General features: G+C 47.1%; 15 non-coding genes across 15 annotated transcripts; all 15 read left to right on the forward strand.

The window, feature by feature from the left end:
- Positions 1 to 3,098: 3,098 nt before the first annotated feature.
- On the forward strand, positions 3,099 to 3,262 carry LOC135035016 (U1 spliceosomal RNA). The gene has a single exon (XR_010230108.1). It is a non-coding gene; the product is annotated as a U1 spliceosomal RNA (small nuclear RNA).
- Positions 3,263 to 3,414: 152 nt separating this feature from the next.
- LOC135035055 (U1 spliceosomal RNA) lies at positions 3,415 to 3,577 on the forward strand. The gene has a single exon (XR_010230147.1). It is a non-coding gene; the product is annotated as a U1 spliceosomal RNA (small nuclear RNA).
- Positions 3,578 to 4,248: 671 nt separating this feature from the next.
- Positions 4,249 to 4,412, forward strand: LOC135035017 (U1 spliceosomal RNA). The gene has a single exon (XR_010230109.1). It is a non-coding gene; the product is annotated as a U1 spliceosomal RNA (small nuclear RNA).
- Positions 4,413 to 4,564: 152 nt separating this feature from the next.
- Positions 4,565 to 4,727, forward strand: LOC135034963 (U1 spliceosomal RNA). The gene has a single exon (XR_010230064.1). It is a non-coding gene; the product is annotated as a U1 spliceosomal RNA (small nuclear RNA).
- A 671-nt stretch (positions 4,728 to 5,398) lies between these two features.
- Positions 5,399 to 5,562, forward strand: LOC135034992 (U1 spliceosomal RNA). Its single transcript, XR_010230089.1, has one exon. It is a non-coding gene; the product is annotated as a U1 spliceosomal RNA (small nuclear RNA).
- A 152-nt stretch (positions 5,563 to 5,714) lies between these two features.
- Positions 5,715 to 5,877, forward strand: LOC135034967 (U1 spliceosomal RNA). The gene has a single exon (XR_010230067.1). It is a non-coding gene; the product is annotated as a U1 spliceosomal RNA (small nuclear RNA).
- A 671-nt stretch (positions 5,878 to 6,548) lies between these two features.
- On the forward strand, positions 6,549 to 6,712 carry LOC135035049 (U1 spliceosomal RNA). Its single transcript, XR_010230143.1, has one exon. It is a non-coding gene; the product is annotated as a U1 spliceosomal RNA (small nuclear RNA).
- A 152-nt stretch (positions 6,713 to 6,864) lies between these two features.
- Positions 6,865 to 7,027, forward strand: LOC135034976 (U1 spliceosomal RNA). Its single transcript, XR_010230076.1, has one exon. It is a non-coding gene; the product is annotated as a U1 spliceosomal RNA (small nuclear RNA).
- A 671-nt stretch (positions 7,028 to 7,698) lies between these two features.
- Positions 7,699 to 7,861, forward strand: LOC135034988 (U1 spliceosomal RNA). Its single transcript, XR_010230086.1, has one exon. It is a non-coding gene; the product is annotated as a U1 spliceosomal RNA (small nuclear RNA).
- A 671-nt stretch (positions 7,862 to 8,532) lies between these two features.
- LOC135035013 (U1 spliceosomal RNA) lies at positions 8,533 to 8,696 on the forward strand. The gene has a single exon (XR_010230105.1). It is a non-coding gene; the product is annotated as a U1 spliceosomal RNA (small nuclear RNA).
- Positions 8,697 to 8,848: 152 nt separating this feature from the next.
- Positions 8,849 to 9,011, forward strand: LOC135034966 (U1 spliceosomal RNA). Its single transcript, XR_010230066.1, has one exon. It is a non-coding gene; the product is annotated as a U1 spliceosomal RNA (small nuclear RNA).
- Positions 9,012 to 9,685: 674 nt separating this feature from the next.
- On the forward strand, positions 9,686 to 9,849 carry LOC135035035 (U1 spliceosomal RNA). The gene has a single exon (XR_010230126.1). It is a non-coding gene; the product is annotated as a U1 spliceosomal RNA (small nuclear RNA).
- Positions 9,850 to 10,001: 152 nt separating this feature from the next.
- Positions 10,002 to 10,164, forward strand: LOC135035005 (U1 spliceosomal RNA). Its single transcript, XR_010230099.1, has one exon. It is a non-coding gene; the product is annotated as a U1 spliceosomal RNA (small nuclear RNA).
- A 2,625-nt stretch (positions 10,165 to 12,789) lies between these two features.
- On the forward strand, positions 12,790 to 12,953 carry LOC135035044 (U1 spliceosomal RNA). Its single transcript, XR_010230137.1, has one exon. It is a non-coding gene; the product is annotated as a U1 spliceosomal RNA (small nuclear RNA).
- Positions 12,954 to 13,105: 152 nt separating this feature from the next.
- On the forward strand, positions 13,106 to 13,268 carry LOC135035008 (U1 spliceosomal RNA). Its single transcript, XR_010230100.1, has one exon. It is a non-coding gene; the product is annotated as a U1 spliceosomal RNA (small nuclear RNA).
- Positions 13,269 to 26,723: the final 13,455 nt, after the last annotated feature.

Consider the following 26,723-nt stretch of genomic DNA (forward strand, 5'->3'; position numbering starts at 1 on the left):
ACTATTTTATTGACCCTGGGGCATATAAGAGATGCTGTCCTATATGTGTGTATGCAAAGTACAGGTGGTGCTGCAGGGCTCACACCCTTTTACTTGTCTTGTAGAGCAACTCTGGAGCTGTTATTGGATCCATCTGCTGCAGGCCTTCCCCCAGGAATGCTTGCACTAGTTGTTGCATTTGGTTTGTTGTTTGGGGGTGCTTCAGTATTAGGCAGCCTTCTGCCCTCCCACATTCATCTGAAAATGTGTTCTCCCTGCAGTTGTTGTCCCCAGATGAGAGTTCCCTTGTGCTTCCTCAGTTGAATCTCCTTAACTTGACGGGGGTGTGCCCGAGCAGCCGCCCTCCACAGCCCTATCCCAACACATACTTATCTTGCATATGAGATCTCTTGATCATGAAGATAGTTCTCACAGGGTGAGGTTCATCCATTACATTTTAAAGTAGGAAGGTACAAATTACATATTCGAATTACATATATGTGCTGGATTCAAATGTTTTCCCCCCTTCCTTTCTCAATTGTGCCCATCAGCAGCTATTCTTATGTTGCTGCCAATGGTTGTGACACATTTTTTTCTTCTGTGGGGTACACTGGACTCCACAAGGATTCATATTGGGGTGTAGAGTAGGATCTTGATCTGAGGCACCAACAAGCTCAAAGCTTTTGACTGTTCACAAGATACTCAGCGCCCCCTCCTCTATAACCTCGCTTCCATGAACAGGGAGCTCAGTTTGTAGTTGGTGCCTTCAGTAGCAGGCCACTTAACAGGGGGCTGCCTCAGGCATCCTATTCTTAGCTATTAATTTTGACAAGAAAAGAAGAACTTTTTTAATAAGAATCTACAAGGGCTGCAGCAGGCTAGGTCTAATAGACATATTTACTGCAGCTCCATCACTCCCAGCGGCACAGTATACTCCAGTGCCCCGGTTGCTGGGTCACTGCAGCGGAGGCTCCGGTTTCTTCCTAAGGTCAGTCACACACACACCGCCCTCCGGGATCACGAGGCCGCTGATGAAAGGGTGGTAAGGGTCTTCTGTGCCCGCTTTATACTGTGATCCAGCGTGGCTGTAGGGGGCGGGCCGTGTGCGCACTGGCGTGGACACTGATTACTGGGCAGCTGCTCCACTAGCCACCAGGGACAGTTAAGGAGCACAGCTCTGGGGGTTTTTCTCCTATATTAACCCCATTTTGTACTACCCGCAGTGCATTGTGATAGGTAATAGGGCCTGATTTGGGTTGGATTGCAATCGCAATAAGCAATCCAACTGCAAAAATTGCTAAGAGCATACGCATACGCCTGCAGATAATGCGATCGCCTCTGCCAGTCAATCGGTGCAGGGGGGGGGAGGGGGGTCAACAACACTCCATTCCCAAGTCAGAGATGGAGCGGTGCGGGGGCAGGTTTTCAATATTGGGTCGGCAACGGAGAAACAGGAGGCGTGGTCAGAGCAGCTGCATGACATCTCATGGGCCGGACTCCGCCAGTGGAGCCCCAGCGTCATGCAGTAGATTTTGTAGAGGCCGGGGAGGACTTCTGTTCCTGGGAGCTAGCTGTGTTGTGCATCTTTTTTCCTCTGCCCCTACCTCTGGCAAGAAAGGACGCACCTCGCACTTTCTTGTTTCTTTGTGACCGAAAGGACTGCATTTGATAATGCAGAGCTTTCTTATGCTGTGAGGGAACATAAGGTAAAAAATTTGATTTTCCAGCTGTAGCTGTGCGTGTTAATGCTTTGTCCATCCTAGGGGAGGATTCCCATCGTAACCTATCCGTTGATGGGAAAGGATACGCCATAAGAATCCTTTTGGAAATCTGCAGTCTTTTATCTGGAGATTCCCAAGCTTTTTCACATAACTCGTTCAGCTCGTGTGAGGGGGGAATGGTTACCTCAGGCTTCTTTCCCTTGTACATATGTACCCTCTTGTCAGGGACAGGGGGTTCCTCTGTGATGTGCAAAACATCTTTTATTGCCATAATCCTATATCGAATGGATTTTGCCAATTTTGGCTGTAACTTTGCATCAACGTAATCGACACTGGAGTCAGAATCCGTGTCGGTATCTGTGTCAACAATCATTTGTGTCATTTGCGCCGAATTATGTGCCCCCCCTCTCTTTTCAACCCTCTTGTCTACCATGGTATAAGCAGGGGAGAGTCCGGGCAGCTTCCTCTCAGCGGTGCTGTGGAGAAAAAATGGCGCTGGTGAGTGCTGAGGGAGAAGCCCCGCCCCCTCGGCGGCGGGCTTCTGTCCCGCTTAAACTGTAAAATTGGCAGGGGCTCATACATATACAGTGCCCAGCTGTATATATGTTATATTTTTGCCAAAAAGAGGTTTATATTGCTGCCCAGGGCGCCCCCCCTGCGCCCTGCACCCTTACAGTGACCGGAGTATGTGAGGTGTATGTGCGTTACCTCAGTGAAGATCATGAACTCTTCTGCCGCCTCTGAAGTCTTCTTTTCTTCTCATACTCACCCGGCTTCTATCTTCTGAATCTGCAAGGGGGACGGCGGCGCGGCTCTGGGACGGACGGCGAGGGTGAGATCCTGCGTACCAATCCCTCTGGAGCTAATTGTGTCCAGTAGCCTAAGAAGCAGGACCTTGCAACTCAGAGAGTAGGGCTGCTTCTCTCCCCTCAGTCCCTCGATGCAGGGAGTCTGTTGCCAGCAGTGCTCCCTGAAAATTAAAAACCTAACAAAATACTTTCTGTCAGAAAGCTCAGGAGAGCTCCTGAAAAGCACCCAGTTTCAAATGGGCACAGTATCAAACTGAGGTATGGAGGAGGGGCATAGAGGGAGGAGCCAGTGCACACCCAGAACTAAAGTCTTTCTTAAAGTGCCCATGTCTCCTGCGGAGCCCGTCTATCCCCATGGTCCTTACGGAGTCCCCAGCATACTCTAGGACATTAGAGAAACTAGAATTTTAGTTTGGGGGTGCTTCAGTATTAGGCAGCCTTCTGCCCTCCCATGTTCATCTAAAAAAGATGTGTTCTCCCTGCAGTTGTTGTCCCCAGATGAGAGTTCCCTTGTGCTGCCTCAGTTGAATCTCCTTTACTTGACAGAGATGTGCCTGAGCAGCGGCCCTCCCCAGCCCTATCCCAAATCATACTTATTTTGCATAGGAGATACCATGGTCATGAAGATTGTTCTCCCAGGGTGAGGTTCATTCATTGCATTCTGGGTATGCTGACTCCTGTGATTTCCCCAAATGTGGGAAACTCGACTGCATTATTTGTGGTAGTGGGGGACTGTGTTTGTGCTTTCCTCTGGTCAGCTCTGGTAAAAGTCAGATTTCTTTGTCTCAGATCTTCCTCTAGCCTTGTTTTTCTTTCGAGAGTTCCCTTGTGCTGCCTCAGTTGGATCTCCTTCACTTGACAGGGGGGTGCCCGAGCAGCGACCCTCCCCAGCTCTAGCCCAACTCCTACTTACCTGCCAGGTGAGATACTATGATCATGAAGGTGCTTCTCCCAGGGCAAGGCTCACCCATTGCACTCTGGGTGTGCTGCTCCTGCGATTTCCCCAAATGTGGGAAACTTGACTGCATAATTTGTGTTTCCCCTGGTCGGCTCTCGTATAATTCAGATCTCTTTGTCTCAGGTCTCTCTCCAGCCTAGTTTGCTGTCTGTTTCCACTTCTCTTTTCTTGAGCCGTTCCCTTCTATGCCCTTGCGCACGATCCTGACTTCTCCCGTCTGCTTACTTTGTGCCTTCCAATGCACAATGCAAACTACAGGTAGTGCTGCAGGGCCCACACCCTTTTACTTGCCGTACAGAGCAGCTCTGGAGCTGTTACAGTGCCCAGCTACTGCAAGAAATCAGCTTGAATGCTTCAGGGGCTGGGGCATAGCCAATATGAGCCCCACACCGAAGGAGGGTGGAGGTGTTTAATGCGAACTAGGGGTCAGCCAAGCGCCGCAAAAGGCCGCCATGCCCTGCACGCCCCTTTTCTCTTTTCGTATGCAGACGAGGGTTGAAGCCAACTTTGACCCACTGCTTGGATGACATCACCATATGCAAACCCATCTGCTGCAGGCCTTCCCCCAGGAATGCTTGCACTTGTTGTTGCATTTGGTTTGTTGTTTGGGGGTGCTTCAGTATTAGGCAGCCTTCTGCCCTCCCATGTTCATCTGAAAATATGTGTTCTCCCTGCAGTTGTTGTCCCCAGATGAGAGTTCCCTTGTGCTGCCTCAGTTGAATCTCCTTTACTTGACAGAGATGTGCCTGAGCAGCGGCCCTCCCCAGCCCTATCCCAAATCATACTTATTTTGCATAGGAGATACCATGGTCATGAAGATTGTTCTCCCAGGGTGAGGTTCATTCATTGCATTCTGGGTATGCTGACCTCTGTGATTTCCCCAAATGTGGGAAACTCGACTGCATTATTTGTGGTAGTGGGGGACTGTGTTTGTGCTTTCCTCTGGTCAGCTCTGGTAAAAGTCAGATTTCTTTGTCTCAGATCTTCCTCTAGCCTTGTTTTTCTTTCGAGAGTTCCCTTGTGCTGCCTCAGTTGGATCTCCTTCACTTGACAGGGGCGTGCCCGAGCAGCGACCCTCCCCAGCTCTAGCCCAACTCCTACTTACCTGCCAGGTGAGATACTATGATCATGAAGGTGCTTCTCCCAGGGCAAGGCTCACCCATTGCACTCTGGGTGTGCTGCTCCTGCGATTTCCCCAAATGTGGGAAACTTGACTGCATAATTTGTGTTTCCCCTGGTCGGCTCTCGTATAATTCAGATCTCTTTGTCTCAGGTCTCTCTCCAGCCTAGTTTGCTGTCCGTTTCCACTTCTCTTTTCTTGAGCCGCTCCCTTCTATGCCCTTGCGCACTATCCTGACTTCTCCCGTCTGCTTACTTTGTGCCTTCCAACGCACAATGCAAACTACAGGTAGTGCTGCAGGGCCCACACCCTTTTACTTGCCTTACAGAGCAGCTCTGGAGCTGTTACAGTGCCCAGCTGCTGCAAGAAATCAGCTTGAATGCTTCAGGGGCTGGGGCATAGCCAACATGAGCCCCACACCAAAGGAGGGTGGAGGTGTTTAATGCAAACTAGGGGTCAGCCAAGCGCCGCAAAAGGCCGCCATGCCCTGCATAACCCTTTTCTCTTTTCATATGCAGACGAGGGTTGAAGCCAACTTTGACCCACTGCTTGGATGACATCACCATATGCAAATCCATCTGCGGCAGGCCTTCCCCCAGGAATGCTTGCACTAGTTGTTGCATTTGGTTTGTTGTTTGGGGGTGCTTCAGTATTAGGAAGCCTTCTGCCTTCCCATGTTCATCTGAAAATATGTGTTCTCCCTGCAGTTGTTGTCCCCAGATGAGAGTTCCCTTGTGCTGCCTCAGTTGAATCTCCTTTACTTGACAGAGATGTGCCTGAGCAGCGGCCCTCCCCAGCCCTATCCCAAATCATACTTATTTTGCATAGGAGATACCATGGTCATGAAGATTGTTCTCCCAGGGTTAGGTTCATTCATTGCATTCTGGGTATGCTGACCCCTGTGATTTCCCCAAATGTGGGAAACTCAACTGCATTATTTGTGGTAGTGGGGGACTGTGTTTGTGCTTTCCTCTGGTCAGCTCTGGTAAAAGTCAGATTTCTTTGTCTCAGATCTTCCTCTAGCCTTGTTCTTCTTTCGAGAGTTCCCTTGTGCTGCCTCAGTTGGATCTCCTTCACTTGACAGGAGGCTGCTCGAGCAGCGACCCTCCCCAGCTCTAGCCCAACTCCTACTTACCTGCCAGGTGAGATACTATGATCATGAAGTTGCTTCTCCCAGGGCAAGGCTCACCCATTGCACTCTGGGTGTGCTGCCCCTGCGATTTCCCCAAATGTGGGACACTTGACTGCATAATTTGTGTTTCCTCTGGTCGGCTCTCGTATAATTCAGATCTCTTTGTCTCAGGTCTCTCTCCAGCCTAGTTTGCTGTCTGTTTCCACTTCTCTTTTCTTGAGCCGCTCCCTTCTATGCCCTTGTGCACTATCCTGACTTCTCCCGTCTGCTTACTTTGTGCCTTCCTACGCACAATGCGAACTACAGGTAGTGCTGCAGGGCCCACACCCTTTTACTTGCCTTACAGAGCAGCTCTGGAGCTGTTACAGTGCCAAGCTGCTGCAAGAAATCAGCTTGAATGCTTCAGGGGCTGGGGCATGGCCAACATGAGCCCCACACCGAAGGAGGGTGGGGGTGTTTAATGCGAACTAAGGGTCATCCAAGCGCCGCAAAAGGCCGCCATGCCCTGCATACCCCTTTTCTCTTTTCATATGCAGATGAGGGTTCCAGCCAACTTTGGCCCACTGCTTGGATGACATCACCGTATGCAAATCCGTCTTCTGCAGACCTTCCCCCAGGAATGCTTGTACTAGTTGTTGCATTTGGTTTGTTGTTTGGGGGTGCTTCAGTATTAGGCAGCCTTCTGCCCTCCCATATTCATCTGAAAATATGTGTTCTCCCTGCAGTTGTTGTCCCCAGATGAGAGTTCCCTTGTGCTGCCTCAGTTGAATCTCCTTTACTTGACAGAGATGTGCCTGAGCAGCGGCCCTCCCCAGCCCTATCCCAAATCATACTTATTTTGCATAGGAGATACCATGGTCATGAAGATTGTTCTCCCAGGGTGAGGTTCATTCATTGCATTCTGGGTATGCTGACCCCTGTGATTTCCCCAAATGTGGGAAACTCGACTGCATTATTTGTGGTAGTGGGGGACTGTGTTTGTGCTTTCCTCTGGTCAGCTCTGGTAAAAGTCAGATTTCTTTGTCTCAGATCTTCCTCTAGCCTTGTTCTTTTTTCGAGAGTTCCCTTGTGCTGCCTCAGTTGGATCTCCTTCATTTGACAGGGGGGTACCCGAGCAGCGACCCTCCCCAGCTCTAGCCCAACTCCTACTTACCTGCCAGGTGAGATACTATGATTATGAAGGTGCTTCTCCCAGGGAAAGGCTCACCCATTGCACTCTGGGTGTGCTGCTCCTGCGATTTCCCCAAATGTGGGACACTTGACTGCATAATTTGTGTTTCCCCTGGTCGGCTCTCGTATAATTCAGATCTCTTTGTCTCAGGTCTCTCTCCAGCCTAGTTTGCTGTCTGTTTCCACTTCTCTTTTCTTGAGCAGCTCCCTTCTATGCCCTTGCGCACTATCCTAACTTCTCCCGTCTGCTTACTTTGTGCCTTCCAACGCACAATGCGAACTACAGGTAGTGCTGCAGGGCCCACACCTTTTTACTTGCCTTACAGAGCAGCTCTGGAGCTGTTACAGTGCCCAGCTGCTGCAAGAAATCAGCTTGAATGCTTCAGGGGCTGGGGCATAGCCAACATGAGCCCCACACCGAAGGAGGGTGGAGGTGTTTAATGCGAACTAGGGGTCATCCAAGCGCCGCAAAAGGCCGCCATGCCCTGCAAAACCGTTTTCTCTTTTCATATGCAGATGAGGGTTCCAGCCAACTTTGGCTCACTGCTTGGATGACATCACCATATGCAAATCCATCTGCGGCAGGCCTTCCCCCAGGAATGCTTGCACTAGTTGTTGCATTTGGTTTGTTGTTTGGGGGTGCTTCAGTATTAGGCAGCCTTCTGCCCTCCCATGTTCATCTGAAAATATGTGTTCTCCCTGCAGTTGTTGTCCCCAGATGAGAGTTCCCTTGTGCTGCCTCAGTTGAATCTCCTTTACTTGACAGAGATGTGCCTGAGCAGCGGCCCTCCCCAGCCCTATCCCAAATCATACTTATTTTGCATAGGAGATACCATGGTCATGAAGATTGTTCTCCCAGGGTTAGGTGCATTCATTGCATTCTGGGTGTGCTGCCCCTGCGATTTCCCCAAATGTGGGACACTTGACTGCATAATTTGTGTTTCACCTGGTCGGCTCTCGTATAATTCAGATCTCTTTGTCTCAGGTCTCTCTCCAGCCTAGTTTGCTGTCTGTTTCCACTTCTCTTTTCTTGAGCCGCTCCCTTCTATGCCCTTGTGCACTATCCTGACTTCTCCCGTCTGCTTACTTTGTGCCTTCCAACGCACAATGCAAACTACAGGTAGTGCTGCAGGGCCCATACCCTTTTACTTGCCTTACAGAGCAGCTCTGGAGCTGTTACAGTGCCCAGCTGCTGCAAGAAATCAGCTTAAATGCTTCAGGGGCTAGGGCATAGCCAACATGAGCCCCACACCGAAGGAGGGTGGAGGTGTTTAATGCAAACTAGGGGTCAGCCAAGCGCCGCAAAAGGCCGCCATGCCCTGCACGCCCCTTTTCTCTTTTGATATGCAGACAAGGGTTGAAGTCAACTTTGACCCACTGCTTGGATGACATCACCATATGCAAATCCATCTGCGGCAGGCCTTCCCCCAGAAATGCTTGCACTAGTTGTTGCATTTGGTTTGTTGTTTGGGGGTGCTTCAGTATTAGGCAGCCTTCTGCCCTCCCATGTTCATCTGAAAATATGTGTTCTCCCTGCAGTTGTTGTCCCCAGATGAGAGTTCCCTTGTGCTGCCTCAGTTGAATCTCCTTTACTTGACAGAGATGTGCCTGAGCAGCGGCCCTCCCCAGCCCTATCCCAAATCATACTTATTTTGCATAGGAGATACCATGGTCATGAAGATTGTTCTCCCAGGGTTAGGTTCATTCATTGCATTCTGGGTATGCTGACCCCTGTGATTTCCCCAAATGTGGGAAACTCGACTGCATTATTTGTGGTAGTGGGGGACTGTGTTTGTGCTTTCCTCTGGTCAGCTCTGGTAAAAGTCAGATTTCTATGTCTCAGATCTTCCTCTAGCCTTGTTCTTCTTTCGAGAGTTCCCTTGTGCTGCCTCAGTTGGATCTCCTTCACTTGACAGGGGGGTGCCCGAGCAGCGACCCTCCCCAGCTCTAGCCCAACTCCTACTTACCTGCCAGGTGAGATACTATGATCATGAAGTTGCTTCTCCCAGGGCAAGGCTCACCCATTGCACTCTGGGTGTGCTGCCCCTGCAATTTCCCCAAATGTGGGAAACTTGACTGCATAATTTGTGTTTCCCCTGGTCGGTTCTCATATAATTCAGATCTCTTTGTCTCAGGTCTCTCTCCAGCCTAGTTTGCTGTCTGTTTCCACTTCTTTTTTCTTGAGCCCCTCCCTTCTATACCCTTGTGCACTATCCTGACTTCTCCTCCCATCCGCTTACTTTGTACCTTACAATGCACAATGCAAACTACAGGTAGTGCTGCAGGGCCCACACCCTTTTACTTGCCTTACAGAGCAGCTCTGGAGCTGTTACAGTGCCCAGCTGCTGCAAGAAATCAGCTTGAATGCTTCAGGGGCTGGGGCATAGCCATCATGAGCCCCACACCGAAGGAGGGTGGAGGTGTTTAATGCGAACTAGGGGTCATCCAAGCACCGCAAAAGGCCGCCATGCCCTGCATGCCAATTTTCTCTTTTCATATGCAGACGAGGGTTGAAGCCAACTTTGACCCACTGCTTGGATGACATCACCATATGCAAATCCATCTGCTGCAGGCCTTCCCCCAGGAATGCTTGCACTAGTTGTTGCATTTGGTTTGTTGTTTGGGGTTGCTTCAGTATTAGGCAGCCTTCTGCCCTCCCATGTTCATCTGAAAATATGTGTACCTCCTGCAGTTGTTGTCCCCAGATGAGAGTTCCCTTGTGCTGCCTCAGTTGAATCTCCTTTACTTGACAGAGATGTGCCTGAGCAGCGGCCCTCCCCAGCCCTATCCCAAATCATACTTATTTTGCATAGGAGATACCATGGTCATGAAGATTGTTCTCCCAGGGTGAGGTTCATTCATTGCATTCTGGGTATGCTGACCCCTGTTATTTCCCCAAATGTGGTAAACTTGACAGCATTATTTGTGGTAGTGGGGGACTGTGTTTGTGCTTTCCTCTGGTCAGCTCTGGTAAAAGTCAGATTTCTTTGTCTCAGATCTTCCTCTAGCCTTGTTCTTCTTTCGAGAGTTCCCTTGTGCTGCCTCAGTTGGATCTCCTTCACTTGACAGGGGGGTGCGCGAGCAGTGACCCTCCCCAGCTCTAGCCCAACTCCTTCTTACCTGCTAGGTAAGATACTATGATCATGAAGGTGCTTCTCCCAGGGCAAGGCTCACCAATTGCACTCTGGGTGTGCTGCTCCTGCGATTTCCCCAAATGTGGGAAACTTGACTGCATAATTTGTGTTTCCCCTGGTTGGCTCTCGTATAATTCAGATCTCTTTGTCTCATGTCTCTCTCCAGCCTGGTTTGCTGTCTGTTTACACTTCTCTTTTCTTGAGCCACTCCCTTCTATGCCCTTGCGCACTATCTTGACTTCTCCCGTCTGCTTACTTTGTGCCTTCCAACGCACAATGCGAACTACAGGTAGTGCTGCAGGGCCCACACCCTTTTAGTTGCCTTACAGAGCAGCTCTGGAGCTATTACAGTGCCCAGCTGCTGCAAGTAATCAGCTTGAATGCTTCAGGGGCTGGGGCATAGCCAACATGAGCCCCACACCGAAGGAGGGTGGAGGTGTTTAATGCGAACTAGGGGTCATCCAAGCGCCGCAAAAGGCCGCCATGCCCTGCACGCCCCTTTTCTCTTTTCATATGCAGACGAGGGTTGAAGCCAACTTTGACCCACTGCTTGGATGACATCACCATATGCAAATCCATCTGCTGCAGGCCTTCCCCCAGGAATGCTTGTACTAGTTGTTGCATTTGGTTTGTTGTTTGGGGGTGCTTCAGTATTAGGCAGCCTTCTGCCCTCCCATGTTCATCTGAAAATATGTATTCTCCCTGCAGTTGTTGTCCCCAGATGAGAGTTCCCTTGTGCTGCCTCAGTTGAATCTCCTTTACTTGACAAGGGAGGCATTTTGGATTTTTTCTTTGGGTACCCTTACACCTGATGGTCTGAATGAGAGCATCGAACTGAACAACATTGGCAGTCTCTGAAGATTTTATCTATTGATTTACCTAATATATTATTTATTGAATATCCATTTATTGTATGTTTAATAAATAAACAAAATTATTAGAAGTAGCTATTTTGGAAACAGCTTTCCTCTTAGGATGAAACTGTATAACCCTGTTGTGTGTATTTCTTTAAAGTTCCTTAGTAAAATCCACTAGTAATGATGAACATCAGATTTCTTCCTCCATCCTCTTTTTACACTTTCTCTTGGTTCTATATATATATATTTTTTTTCTATTTTTATTATTTTCCCCTCCTTCTCCCAAAAGGCCCCCCTCCCTCCCCCCCCCTCCCTGTTTTAAATTTTAAAATCTTTAAATATTTAAATCTTCGAATCCTTAAATTGTCTGTTTAATATTTATTTTTTCTTCAATTCTTTTTGTTGTTTAAACAGCAATGTAATTATTCCAGGGGTTAAAATAATGAAATATAGAAATAATATTAACAAAAATTAAAGGTAAAAATGAATTGATAGAATGATCCCATTAAAAGTAAATAAATAATATTGATGTTAAGCTGAGCGGGTTGGATTCGAACATGGGACTAGCTGCATAGAATGCAGGTGATGTTTCCCCTGCGCCACAAGAACTGCTTTAGTAGTGGCCTGGATTTATGTTACCCTAAAAGGTTTTATATAAGTAAATGGGGATCCTTAGTGCTGAGTCTCTGAATTATGTATATGTGATTATAGATATGAGGTATTGATTGAAAGATTATAGGTTAATCTGTATATAGATTATATATTTTCTGTTATTTTTTAAACCACCTTGTTGCTTATTTTATTATTATTTTTAATCACCATGTTGCTTATTTTTATATTATGAAATGCCTTTATATGTGCAAATGCAATTAGAAAGTTGTTCCATATGTGAGTCATTACATGTATGCATCCAATTAGTACATGTATGTATCCAATCAACTAATTAGTAATACTATTGGTCCGGTGCATTTTAAAAAGAGCCTGCTAGGCTGCTGATGTATCCTCTGACGAAACCGCTCTTGGATAACAGCGGAGAAACGCGTAAGGAAGGTGATTACCGGACACTCTAATTGCTGAGATATAAGCCCGTTCATGAACGAGCTACATCACGGCGGACGTCTGATGTAAAGACAGCGGTGAAGGGGAAAAAGCAATTTGAGACCGAGCAAAAGGAGGTCTCTACCCACGGCAGGAAGAAATATCCCGACCGCGAGTGCCAATAAGATCCAGCCACGGTTAACGGGGGTCGTAGCATACCGCTGTGTTTCACCAACCATCACAGCGCTCTCCCCCTGTTTTCTTTCATTACTCACGTGAGTTACATATGAACTTTAACTGCAGTAAATAAGAGGCGTTGGTTACAACTGTTGCTGTTCATCCACAAGAAGGAATTTAATGTATCAATTACAATTGGAAAGTAACGATTAAATTACAACAGCTGTATCCAGGAGGATTTTTTGGACACTTTAATAAACATTCCGTTGTCATCAAGGGCAATATGAAATAGATCCTGATTACATTTAGATATGGATAGTGGTGCCTATATATGTTGACTCCATTGTATTTTATTGAATGTGGGTTTCTTCTGTCTATATATATTTTTTAAAAATAAAGAGCTTGTATATTTTATTTTTTGCGCTCCCTTGATAACAAGTGTGATTATCTTTAAAATTTGGTTTATTATTAGTAGAACAGTACTACCTATGGGAGCACCATTTTATAATATATGGTGAAAATTAATAGATGTATAAAGATTAAATAAGCAACAAATTGGTGAAATAGATAAGTTTTGATAGGAGCACTGGGTTCTATATATATATTGACATTTGGTTATATATATGTATAGACTTTATAAATTCTTGACAGAGATGTGCCTGAGCAGCGGCCCTCCCCAGCCCTATCCCAAATCATACTTATTTTGCATAGGAGATACCATGGTCATGAAGATTGTTCTCCCAGGGTGAGGTTCATTCATTGCATTCTGGGTATGCTGACCCCTGTTATTTCCCCAAATGTTGTAAACTTGACAGCATTATTTGTGGTAGTGGGGGACTGTGTTTGTGCTTTCCTCTGGTCAGCTCTGGTAAAAGTCAGATTTCTTTGTCTCAGATCTTCCTCTAGCCTTGTTCTTCTTTCGAGAGTTCCCTTGTGCTGCCTCAGTTGGATCTCCTTCACTTGACAGGGGGGTGCCCGAGCAGCGACCCTCCCCAGCTCTAGCCCAACTCCTTCTTACCTGCTAGGTAAGATACTATGATCATGAATGTGCTTCTCCCAGGGCAAGGCTCACCAATTGCACTCTGGGTGTGCTGCTCCTGCGATTTCCCCAAATGTGGGAAACTTGACTGCATAATTTGTGTTTCCCCTGGTCGGCTCTCGTATAATTCAGATCTCTTTGTCTCATGTCTCTCTCCAGCCTAGTTTGCTGTCTGTTTACACTTCTTTTTTCTTGAGCCGCTCCCTTCTATGCCCTTGCGCACTATCCTGACTTCTCTCGTCTGCTTAATTTGTGCCTTCCAACGCACAATGCGAACTACAGGTAGTGCTGCAGGGCCCAAGCCCTTTTACTTGCCTTACAGAGCAGCTCTGGAGCTGTTACAGTGCCTAGCTGCTGCATGAAATCAGCTTGAATGCTTCAGGGGCTGGGGCATAGCCAACATGAGCCCCACACCGAAGGAGGGTGGAGGTGTTTAATGCGAACTAGGGGTCATCCAATTGCCGCAAAAGGCCGCCATGCCCTGCACGCCCAGGGGTACAAGCTGGAATTCGAGATGTCTCCCCCCAGCCGTTTCCTAAAATATGCCTTGCTGACAACTCCCTCAGGCAGGGAGGCTGTGCTAGAGGCAATTAATAAGCGGTATTCCCAGCAGGTAATACTCAAGGTGCCCCTACTTCAATAAGGACGGGGTTACTATTCCACACGGGTTGGGGTACCGAAACCGCATGGTTCGGTGTGACCCATTTTATATTTAAAATCCTTGAACAAAAAAATTCAAGTTCAAGATGGAATTGCTCAGGGCGGTTATTCCAAGCCTGGACGAGGGGGATTACATGGTATCCTGGGACATCAAGGATGCTTACCTGCATGTCCCCATTTACCATCCTCGCCAGGAGTACCTCAGATTTGTGGTACAGGATTACCATTACCAAGTCCAGACACTGCCGTTTGGACTGTACATGGCACCGAGGGTGTTTTATTAAGGTAATGGCCGAAATGTTGATACTCCTTCAAAAAAAAGGGAGTTGTAATTATCCCGTACTTGGACAATCTCGTTATAAGGGCGAGGTCCAAGGAGCAGTTGGTAGTCGGGGTAGCACTATTTTGGAAAGTGCTACAACAGCATGGTTGGATTCTAAACAGTCCAAAGTCACAGCTGGTTCCTATGACACGTCTACTGTTCCTGGGGATGGTTCTGGACATAAACCAGAAATAGTGTTTCTCCCGGAGGAGAAAGCCAAGGAGTTGTCATCTCTAGTCAGAGACCTCCTGAAGCCAAAATAGGTAGCGGTGCATCATTGCACGCGAGTCCTGGGAAAAATGGTAGCTTCCTACGAAGCAATCCCATTAGGCAGGTTCCATACAAGAACTTTTCAGAGGGACCTGTTGGACAAGTGGTCCGGATCGCATCTTCCGATGCATAGGCTGATAACCCTGTCTCCAAGGACCAGGGTATCTCTACTGTGGTGGCTGCAGAGTGCCCATCTTCAAGAGGGCCGCAGGTTCGGCATACAGGACTAGGTCCTAGTGACCATGGATTCCAGCCTTTGAGGCTGGGAGGCAGTCACACAGGGAAGAAATTTCCAGGGACTTTGGTCAAGTCAGGTTATTTCCCTACACATAAATATTCTGGACCTGAGGGCCATTTACAATGCCCTGAGGCCGGCAAGTCCTCTGCTTCAAAACCAGCCGGTACTGATCCAATCAGACAACATCACGGCAGTCGCCCATGTAAACCAACAGGGCGGCACAAGAAGCAGGATGGCGATGGCAGAAGCCACAAGGATTCTCCGATAGGCGGAAAATCATGTGTTAGCACTGTCAGCAGTGTTCATTCCCGGAGTGGACAACTGGGAAGCAGATCTTCTCAACAGACACGACCTCCACCCGGGAGAATGGGGACTTCCTCCAGAAGTCTTCCAATAGGATTGTACACCATTGGGAAAGGCCACAGGTGAACATGATGGCGTCCCGCCTCAACAAAAAGCTATAAAAGATATTGCACCGGGTCAAGGGACCCTCAGGCGATAGCTATGGACGCTCTGGTAACACCGTGGGTGTACCAGTCGGTTTATGTGTTCTCCCCTCTGCCTCTCATACCAAAGGTACTGAGAATAATAAGAAGGCGAGGAGTAAGAACGATACTCGTGGATGGCCAAGAAGAGCTTGGTACCCAGAACTTCAAGAATTTATATCGGAGGACCCATGGCCTCTGCCACTCAGACAGGACCTGCGGCAGCAGGGGCCCTGTCTGTTCCAAGACTTACCGCGGCTGCGTTTGTCGGCATGGCGGTTGAACGCCGGATCCTGAAGGAAAAGGGCATTCCGGAGGAAGTCATTCCTACGCTTACTAAAGCCAGGAAAGAGGTTACAGCAACTCATTATCACCGCATATGGTGAAAATATGTTGCATGGTGTGAGGCCGAAAGGGCCCCAACAGAGGAATTTCAACTAGGTCGATTTCTGCATTTCCTGCAAGCAGGAGTGACTATGGGCCTTAAATTGGGTTCCATTAAGGTACAGATCTCGGCTCTGTCGATTTTCTTTCAAAAAGAACTAGCTTCAGTACCTGAAGTTCAGACATTTATAAAAGGAGTGCTGCAGAGTCAGCCCCCGTTTGTGCCTCCTGTGGCACCTTGGGATCTCAACGTGGTGTTGAGTTTCTTAAAATCACATTGGTTTGAACCACTAAAAACCGTGGATCTGAAATATCTCACGTGGAAGGTGGTTATGTTATTGGCCTTGGCTTCTGCCAGGCGAGTATCAAAGTTGGCGGCTTTGTCTTGTAAAAGCCCTTATTTGATTTTCCATATGGATAGGGCAGAATTGAGGACTCGTCCCCAGTTTCTCCCAAAGGTGGTGTCAGCGTTTCACCTGAACCAGCCTATTGTGGTGCCTAGGCTACTAGGGACTTGGAGGACTCCAAGTTGCTAGACGTTGTCAGGGCACTGAAAATATATGTTTCCAGAATGGCTAGAGTCAGAAAATCTGACTCGCTGTTTATCCTATATGCACCTAACAAGCTGGGTGCTCCTGCTTCTAAGCAGACTATTGCTCGTTGGATTTGTAGTACAATTCAGCTTGCACATACTGTGGCAGGCCTGCCACAGCCAAAATCTGTCAATGCCCATTCCACAAGGAAGGTGGGCTCATCTTGGGCGGCTGCCCGAGGGGTCTCGGCTTTACAACTTTGCCAAGCAGCTACTTGGTCAGGGGCAAACACGTTTGCAAAATTCTACAAATTTGATACCCTGGCTGAGGAGGACCTGGAGTTCTCTCATTCAGTGCTGCAGAGTCATCCGCACTCTCCCGCCCGTTTGGGAGCTTTGGTATAATCCCCATGGTCCTTACGGAGTTCCCAGCATCCACTAGGACGTTAGAGAAAATAAGAATTTACTCACCGGTAATTCTATTTCTCGTAGTCCGTAGTGGATGCTGGGCGCCCATCCCAAGTGCGGTTTATCTGCAATACTTGTACATAGTTATTGTTAACTAAATCGGGTTATTGTTGAGCCATCTGTTGAGAGGCTCTATTGTTTCATACTGTTAACTGTGTTTCATATCACGAGTTGTACGGTGTGATTGGTGTGGCTGGTATGAGTCTTACCCGGGATTCAAAATCCTTCCTTATTGTGTACGCCCGTCCGGGCACAGTACCTAACTGAGGCTTGGAGGAGGGTCATAGTGGGAGGAGCCAGTGCACACCAGGTAGTCTAAGATCTTTCTAGAGTGCCCAGCCTCCTTCGGAGCCCGCTATTCCCCATGGTCCTTACGGAGTTCCCAGCATCCACTACGGACTACGAGAAATAGAATTACCGGTGAGTAAATTCTTATTATAGTAGTGTATACACTAGAGGTCTTTCCGAACCCCCTAATCCTAACATTGTAATTTGCTTTAGGGCGCACCTCCAATTAGTCTAGTGTTTCGTATTTTCACATTAAATACTTTCTTGCATTGGTTGGTTAAAGATTAGATCGTATATTTTTCTAGATATAGCTGTGCATAGTCTACAAGGCTACATGCTTCTCCCCTAACTAGAGATGTGCAGCGGGCATTTTTCGTGTTTCATGTTTTGGTTTTGGTTTCGGATCCGCAGTTGTGTTTTGGATACGGACGCGTTTTGGCAAAACCACCCTTTTGGGTTTTGGATTCGGGTGATTTTTTTTTAAAACCTCAAACAGCTAAAATCATAGAATTTGGGGGTAATTTTGATCCTATAGTATTAAGCTCAGTAACCATAATTTCTACTCCTTTCCAGTCTATTCTGAACACCTCACACCTCCCAATATTATTTTTAGTCCTAAAATTTGCACCAAGGTCCCTGGATGACTAAGCTAAGCGACCCAAGTGGGCAGCACAAACACCTGGCCCATCTAGGAGTGGCACTGCAGTGTCAGACAGGATGGCACTTAAAAAAATAGCCCCAAACAGCACATGATGCAAAGATAAATAAAAAAAGAGGCGCAAGATGAAATTGTAGTGTGTCTCTCCTGCTCAGTGTCAGTTCTCAGTAGTATCCTCATCAGTGCTCAGTATCACTGCTCATTGTCTTGTGCTGCATTGTGGTGCTCAGTATACTAGAGTACATTACTAATAGTCCAGTGCTGCATCTTGCTGCTCAGTGTCAGTTCTAGTATCCTCATCAGTGCTCAGTATCACTGCTCATTGTTTTGTGCTGCATTGTGGTGCTCAGTATACTACAGAACATTACTAATAGTCCAGTGCTGCATCTGGCTGCTCAGTGTCAGTTCTAGTAATCTCATCAGTGCTCCGTATCACTGCTCATTGTCTTGTGGTGCTCAGTATACTACAGTACATTACTAATACTCCAGTGTCTTGTGCCGCATATGGCTGCTGTAGGGTGCTGTGGTAGTGTCCTGTCACTGTGCATATGTCATCATTCCAGTCACAGTGACATACCCTCCAACTGTACCTTTTTAATAGGTACAGTACCTTTTTTTCATGGTCTGTACCTATTTTTGGCTCTCCAAACTTCCATTGAAAGTATAGGAAAAGGGGCGTGACCACGCCCCCTTTACCCATGACCACGCCCCTTTTTCTAATTTGTACCAATTTTTGTGTGTAAAATGTTGGAGGGTATGCAGTGATATCTGGTATCTATCTAGTGGTATCTAATTCCAGACATTACCACCGTCTAATTCCAGATATATTACTGGCATATAATTCCACACATTAAAATATGGAGAACAAAAAGGTGGAGGGTAAAATAGGGAAAGATCAAGATCCACTTCCACCTAGTGCTGAAGCTGCTGCCACTAGTCAAGGCAGAGACAATTCAATGCCATCAACATTATGTAATGATTATACGATACATTATATATCATATCATTGTATGGTTGTAAAATACAACTTAAAAACTTTAATGAATAAATACATAAAGTAGCTTTTATGTAACCTTTTTAAATCTATTAGCATAGACCGAATCTCATCGTGTGTATAGGCCTTTAGTTCAACAACAGCATGGGACCAGTTAGTGTGTTTTGACCACTGCACAGCACCTGGTGTTATATAGTAAGCACCACTATGGCATAGTATACAGCATTATGGGCCTGATATGAGTGTGACCAGCGGTGATGTGGAATGCAGTAGGAGGTGCTGTTTAGTAAGCACCACTTCTATATTCACCATGCAGTATATTGTGTGAATATAGAAGTGTTGGCTGTGTTATATATTAGAGTAATTATTGCAGCTCCCAGCTAAAATTGCAACAATGTAATTTAGTGACAAGCTGCAGAGATTAACCCTTTCTGTGGCTGCTGCACAACCTCTATTCATATCGCTGAATTCAATTAGGGAGATGTTCTCACCCCGCGAGCAAGCGCAGGTATATGCCACACTTATGGTAACATTGGATTTACAGATATTTTCTTGCAGGGGTGTTTCTAAACAATTTGGCTTCAAATGCGTGCCCCCCGCCACCATTGGCATTAAAAATTGTGCCCCTCCCCCATATATATATATATATATATATATATATATATATAAAAAAAAACTATATTTGCGTGAGCGCTCCGGACGGGATGGGGGGGGGGGGGCGTGACCTCGCAAAAATGGGTATGGTCTCCATAAAATGGGCGTAGCCTTGCAGGCAAAGACTACCTTACACCCCAGTTCTTGACCCTGCACCAACAGACCTCGGCCACCACAGGGATAAAAGTACAGTAATTTCCACCATGTTAAGCCCAACACATTAATGCCCTTTGGAACATATTATGTCACTCACCACAATATCTGTGATACACTATGCCCTACAGTAAAGCTTCTAATTACTTTTACAAAAACTGCTCAATGCCAAGAGTTTCACGTGCTGGGTGTCATGCTCATTGCCAGGGGTTTCACTCTCTGGGTGTCATGCTCATTGCCAGGGGGAACGCAGTAGGAGGTGTTATATAGTAAGCACCACTATGGCATAGTATATAGCATTATATATATTGTGAGCACTGGTGATGTTGAGTGCAGTAGAGCTGCTGCTGGGTAATTACAATTGACTACAACCACCAATATATTCTGCTGCACTATATATATGCAAAGCTAATTCTGCTGGGTAATTACAACTGACTACAACCACCAATATATTCTGCTGCACTATATATTTGCAAAGCTAATTCTGCTGGGTAATTACAATTGACTACAACCACCAATATATTCTGCTGCACTATATCTATATATGCAAAGCTAATTCTGCTGAGTAATTACAATTGACTACAACCACCAATATATTCTGCTGCACTATATCTATATATGCAAAGCTAATTCTGCTGGGTAATGCAAATTGAAACATTATTGCATAGTATGTGATTTTGAAGTACTTTTTTAAAGTTTTGAATGATATAGACCCAGTTTAATCTTTGTGGAATGCCTGGTTGTTGTTTTTAAGGTAATTTATTGCCTGGCATTTGAGGGGGTGGGGTGTGGTTACAGATTTCAATTATTGGTTTCACTTGTAATAGTCTTCTACTTAAGTCCAATGGTGTAGGCTGTGCAAAGCCATTTGGCTGTGCATTTATTGATCTAAGCGTGCATTTTTATCAAAGCGTGATAAAATTGACACATAACAGCAGTGTTCAATCAGCGTTCAATCGAAGTGAAAAAGAAGGAAAACAGAAGCACACCAATCTAACAAAACAAAGAAAACTGAAGAACTAATAACAAATGTGAGTCACTTACTCCTCAGATCACTCACCTCCTGATTGTTGCATCTGATTACATAGCACAGAACTACCTTACTTGGACATTTCATAAACCATCCATTTCACCTACAAATGCCTGTATCTGTATTATTGTAATTTTGTTTTTTAAGCACAGCTGCACCAATGCAATTTTACCTGCAAACACTTAAAACATCTAACATAATTACCATTGCTTCTTAAACCTCTCACAATCCTTTCATTTCTTACACTCCAAATACTTTTCTGCACCCACTTTATCTACGCTTTTGACTCATTTCATACTAAATCTACACCCCTTGAGCCTACACTGCTTTTCTCACCTGCATTTCTGCAATTCTTCTGCTCGGATTGCCTTACAGTCTCCTCTCCTACTTCCACTTTCCCTCAACCTATTTACCTACTTAACACTATGTCAAGGTTTTCTTATACTCCCCACATCACTCAGTGTCTACCTAATAATGTATCTTTAGCCTTCCCCCCTAGTCTCCTCCACCTCCTCCTCTCTCCCCTCCTCTGTCTCCCCTCCATCCCTCTGTTTCCTTCCCCCACCTTTCCTGTTACCCCACTTTCATTCACCTCTGCCCCATGGTCCTGCTACCCCACAACTCAGCCCTGCTCCCTCTCTCCCTTCCCTGTCACCTCCCCACACCCCCATCCACATCACACTGACCTCCCTCCCTGCCCACCTCCTGCAGTTTCCCCTCCTAGCTCAGGCACCCGTACCATCACTACTCTCTCATCATCCCTGCCCTCAAACTTAATCCCACCTCATCGCTACAGCAACCCTGAAAATCTAATTCACATCTCTCCCACAAACTCATACCCCCTATCCTGTGCCCTCTGGAATGCCAGATCTGTTTATAACAAACTGGTCCCTACTCATGACCTTTTCATTTCCAACTCCCTACACCTACTAGCCATTACTGAAACTTGGATTACGCCCTCTGACACTACTTCTGCTGCTGCTCTCTCTGCTGGGGGCCTTACATTCACACACACACCCCGACCTGGGGGTCGCCATGGGGGTGGTGTTGGGGTCCTTTTACCTTCTAGTTACTCCTACCAACTCATACCACCAGAACCATCCCTTATATTCTCTACATTTGAGGTCCACGCCATATGCCTCTTCCAACCAGTCCATCTTAGAGTAGCTGTCATTTACCGCCCCCCTGGCACTGCTTCCAAATTAATCGACAACTTTGCTTCCTGGCTTCCTCACTTCCTCTCTTCTGACATTCCCACCATTATCCTAGGCGATTTCAACATCCCTATTGACATCCCCACACAATCCCCTGCCTCTAAACTCCTTAACCTCACCTCTTCACTTGGTCTCTCCCAGTGGACCTCCTCACCCTCCCATGTGAATGGGAGCTCACTGGATCTGGTCTTCACTCACCGCTGTGATATTTCTGATTTTTCCAACTCCCCATTTCCCCTCTCTGACCACCACCTGCTCTCCTTCAACCTATCTCTCTCGACTTCCCCATCTCTACCTCCTAAGGCTACCATCACTAAGCGTAACATTGAAGCTATTGACACCACATTCCTTTCCTCCCTGTTTGACTCACTTCTCTCTCCTATTCTCTCTCTCTCATGCCCTGAACAAGCCACTTCCACATACAATGCTTCCCTTACTTCTGCTCTTGACTCTGTTGCTCCACCAACCACTATTCACCCTCACAAATTAACACCTCAACCCTGGCACACCAAATGCACCAGATATCGGCAAAAATGCTCACGTACGGCTGAGCGACACTGGAGGAAATCACGCTCTAAGGCAGACTTCCTCCATTTCAAACTTATGCTCTCATCCTTCAGTGCTGCCCTTTCTCTTGCTAAACAGTCATACTTCAAGAACCTCATCTCCTCCCAGTCTTCCAACCCCCGGCGCCTCTTTGCCACTCTCAACTCACTCCTCTGCCCACCTCCACCTCGTCTCCCTTCCTCACTCTCTGCTCTTGACTTTGCCACTTACTTCACATCCAAAATTGACTCCATACGTCAGGACATCACATCACACCAGACTATCAGTAACCAGCCTTCTCCCAACCCTTACGAACCCTCCCCATCCCTCGCACCAACTCTGTCATCTTTCTCCCATGCATCTGGAGAGGAAGTCATGGCCCTCATTCGTTCCTGTCCCCTCACCACCTCCCCACTTGACCCAATCCCCTCCCGCCTCCTTTGCCACCTCTCTTCTTCTGCTTTTTCCCATCTTTCCCACCTTCTTAATCTCTCCCTCTCATCAGGCACTGTCCCCTCTGCCTTCAAGCACGCTCTCATCTCTCCTATTCTTAAAAAACCTACCCTTGATCCAAACACTCTCTCCAACTACCGACCCATCTCTCTCCTCCCTTTTGCCTCCAAACTCCTTGAGCGTATTGTCTACAACCGCCTTACTTCCTTTCTTTCCTCACAATCACTGCTTGTCTGGCTTCCGTCCTCTCCACTCCACTGAAACTGCCCTTACAAAAGTATGCAATGACCTCCATGCTGCTAAATCTAAGGGACACTACTCTCTACTTATTCTACTTGATCTCTCTGCTGCTTTTGACACTGTGGACCATCCTCTCCTACTGCAAATCCTTCACTCCATTGGTCTGCGTAACACAGCCCTCTCTTGGTTGTCGTCCTACCTTTCTGACCGTTCATTCTCTGTCTCCTCTCATGACTCCACCTCCCCCTCACTTCCACTAACTGTAGGGGTGCCCCAAGGTTCTGTCCTTGGTCCTCTTCTCTTCTCTCTCTATACGTCCTCACTAGGTAAGCTCATTAGTTCTTTTGGTTTCCAATATCATCTCTATGCTGATGACACTCAAATCTATCTTTCCTCTCCAGACCTCTCCCCTACTCTCCTCACTCGTATCTCCAACTGTCTCTCTGCTATCACTTCCTGGATGTCCCAGCTCTTTCTTAAACTTAACATGTCTAAGACCGAGCTGATCATCTTCCCTCCCTCCCGCATAATCTCACCTCCTACAATCTCATTATCTATTGATGGCACTACTATCTCCTCTACCCCCCAAGTGCGCTGTCTTGGAGTAATCCTTGACTCCTCCCTCTCCTTCAAACCACACATTCAGCACCTCTCTCAAACCTGCCGTTTTCATCTAAAAAATATTTCCAGGATCAGACCCTTTCTGACCCAGGATGCTTCTAAGACTCTTATCCACTCACTGGTCATCTCCAGACTGGACTGCTGTAATCTCTTCCTGACTGGCATTCCTGACAAATACCTCTCTCCACTCCCACTATCCTCAATGCTGCTTCCCGGCTCATTTTCCTCACCAAACGCACTACGTCCACCTCTCCTCTCTTACTAGTCCTTCACTGGCTCCCCTTCCCTTTCAGAATCCATTTCAAGCTTCTCACACTTGCTTACAAAGCCCTCACCCACTCCTCTCCCATCTACATCTCTGATCTTATCTCGCTTTACACTCCCACCCGTCCTCTTCGCTCTGCTAATGCACACCGACTCCTGCCTACGGATTACTTCCTCCCACTCCTACCTTCAAGATTTTTCACGTGCTGCACCACTTCTCTGGAATTCCCTACCTCTCCCCCTCAGACTCTCCACCTCTCTACAAAACTTCAAACGGGCTCTCAAGACCCACTTCTTCACCAAACCCAGCCAAATCTCATCCCAAACCTCTGTTCCACGCTCTCTATGTACCCCATCTGTCTCACCCCTGTCTGTCTACCCCTCCCTTTTAGAATGTAAGCTCTCACGAGCAGGGCCCTCTTCCCTCATGTGCTTACTCTTTTCTTACTTTAATAATCTTCAGCTGCACCAAATCCAGCAGTCTTCTACCACCTGATACTTATTCCAGTGTCATCTGCTGATGTAGCTATGTTTATTTACCCTGTACTTGTCCTATATTGTCATCAACTGTAAGTTGCTGTTTTCCTGTTTGATTATTTGTTTATGTACTCTGTAATTGGGCACTGCGGAACCCTTGTGGCGCCATATAAATAAAGGATAATAATAATAATAAATAATATAATATATAGCAGTACGGTACAGTAGGCCACTGCTCTACCTACCTCTGTGTCGTCAAGTATACTATCCATCCATACCTGTGGTGCATTTTAGAAAAAAACATGTCTCGGCAGAGCAATCTATAAATCCATAATTTTTCAGACAGCAACAGTGGGTATTGTAATAGTCACCCAATCCATCACTTTTATAGGGTTACATGCACCCACATGCTACAGCCTGTCTCAATAATTTTACTGTCACGCTGTGTGTGTTTGTGTTTTTATTTGGGTATTTTTTGTTGTTGTAGAACTACAGGTACCAGCAAGCCCATTATTTCCCCGCCTGCTGGTACTTGAGGTTCTCCAAGTACCAGCAAGCGGGGGAGGCTTGCTGGGCCTTGTAGTTCCACAACAAAAAAAACAATATTCTTTTTTTACACACATGGCTATCAGCCCGGCACCCACCACCCAGGGGTGCTGGGGACAGCCTCGGGCTTCACCTCTGGCCCTTGGGTGCCTCGAGGGGAGGAACCTCTTGATTTAAGGGGTCCCCACTCCTCCAGGGAACCCCGGCCAGGGGTGACTAGTTGGAGGGGTAATGCCAGGGACGCAGGGACCTACATAAAAGTGTCCCCCGGCTGTGGCATTATCTCTCTGGCTAGTGGAGCCCGGTGCTGGTTTTAAAAATATGGGGGACCCCTACATCTTTTGTCCCACGTATTTTTGGAACCTGGACCGTTCTAAGAGCCCGGTGCTGGTTGTCTAAATACGGGGAACCCCTGTCCAATTTTTCCCCCAGTATTTAAATAACCAGGACCGGCTCAAAGAGCCCGAGGCTGGTTATACTAAGGAGGGGGGACCTCACGCATTTTTTTTTAACCCATTCAGACCCTTCTCCTTTAAGTTAATGGAAGCCCTGGACAACAAAATTGCATTCATGTCCTCCTCCCTCACCCTTCCCAGTCCCAAACACTCATTTTTTTTTTCTTTAAAAATGTATAATATATAACAAGAACAATGAGCAGGCAGGCAGCGGGCATTGGCGGCATCGGACTGAGATAGAAATAAGTGGTGGAGGGCTGGGTTAGTTGATTGTGGGAGAGTTTGTAAGCCATTGGCGGTGGCAGCGGGTATCGGCTCAGAGGCAGTAGCGGGCATTGGCTAAGGGTCATCTGCAGGATTCGGCGGAAATTATGGCTGTAGTGCCTCACTAGCCACTGACCTCACCGCACGCCACTGTGGGACAGATGTAACATGCAGAGAGAGGTAGATTTGGGAGGGGGAATGTCCTAGCATAACTGTTAATTGCAGTGTAATACTGTAATTCAGCTGTGCAGCATTTGTGGCTAAATGTCAAAGAAGACAGTATTTACCCTGCATGCAAAATAATAAATGTATTTGAACATACCTCCCAACTATACCAATTTTTGCAGGACAGTCACTTTTTTTGGGAATGTCCAGCTAACCCAAACCCCCCCCCCCCCCCCCCTGTGGGGGCCGCAGTGTCCCATAGTCATGGGGAAGGGGGGGGGGGGTGGAAGGCTCCCTGTAGCTTGTTGCTCTGCAAATATGCACATTGTGGGTAATTCAGACCTGATCGCTAGGGTGTGTTTTTTGCATCCCTGTAATCAGGTAGTTGCCGCCTACAGCGGAAGGGAACATTTGCTGTGCAGGTGTGTGATCACATGTGCACAAGAGCTGCACAGCTCAGCACTTACTCAGCCATTGAGGTGACGTCACAAATCCTCCCACAAAACGCCGGGTCCCTCCAGTGTTTTTCCGGACACTCCCTAGAAACATTCAGTTGCCACCCACACAAACACCCTCTTCTTGTCAATCTTCTTGTGATCTCCGGACCGTCGCACTTACGCATTGTGGCGCATACGCATGTGCAGTGCAGACCTGATTGCCCGCTGGGTGAAAATAAATTGAAGCGATCTGGTCTGAATAAGCCTCAATGTCTATTCACGGGAGACAGAGGGGCTGGGGCATGGCCAGCAGCTCACAGAGCACCTATAATGACAAAAATGGGAGACATGGCTCATGATCGCGATATACCTGCGAAGGTACGCCCTCTACTGATTGACAGGCAGAGGCATTCGCATTTTCTGCGGGGCACCCGGAGAAAATGTAGGCACACGCACAGGATGGACCCTGCGTATATGCCCCCATCCTCTTCATAGTTTTTGCGGTTGTAACGCGTATTACGATCCAAACTATGTCTTATATACACGAGCAGTGTGAAAATGGGGGTAATTCGATGGGGGTAATTCCAAGTTGATCGCAGCAGGAATTTTGTTTGCAGTTGGGCAAAACCATGTGTACTGCAGGGGAGGCAGATATAACATGTGCAGAAAGAGTTAGATTTGGGTGAGTTATTTTGTTTCTGTGCAGGGTAAATACTGACTGCTTTATTTTTACACTGCAAATTAGATTGCAGATTGAACACACCACACCCA

This window comes from Pseudophryne corroboree, unplaced genomic scaffold (assembly GCF_028390025.1).
Source record: "Pseudophryne corroboree isolate aPseCor3 unplaced genomic scaffold, aPseCor3.hap2 scaffold_588, whole genome shotgun sequence".
Lineage (NCBI taxonomy): Eukaryota > Metazoa > Chordata > Amphibia > Anura > Myobatrachidae > Pseudophryne > Pseudophryne corroboree.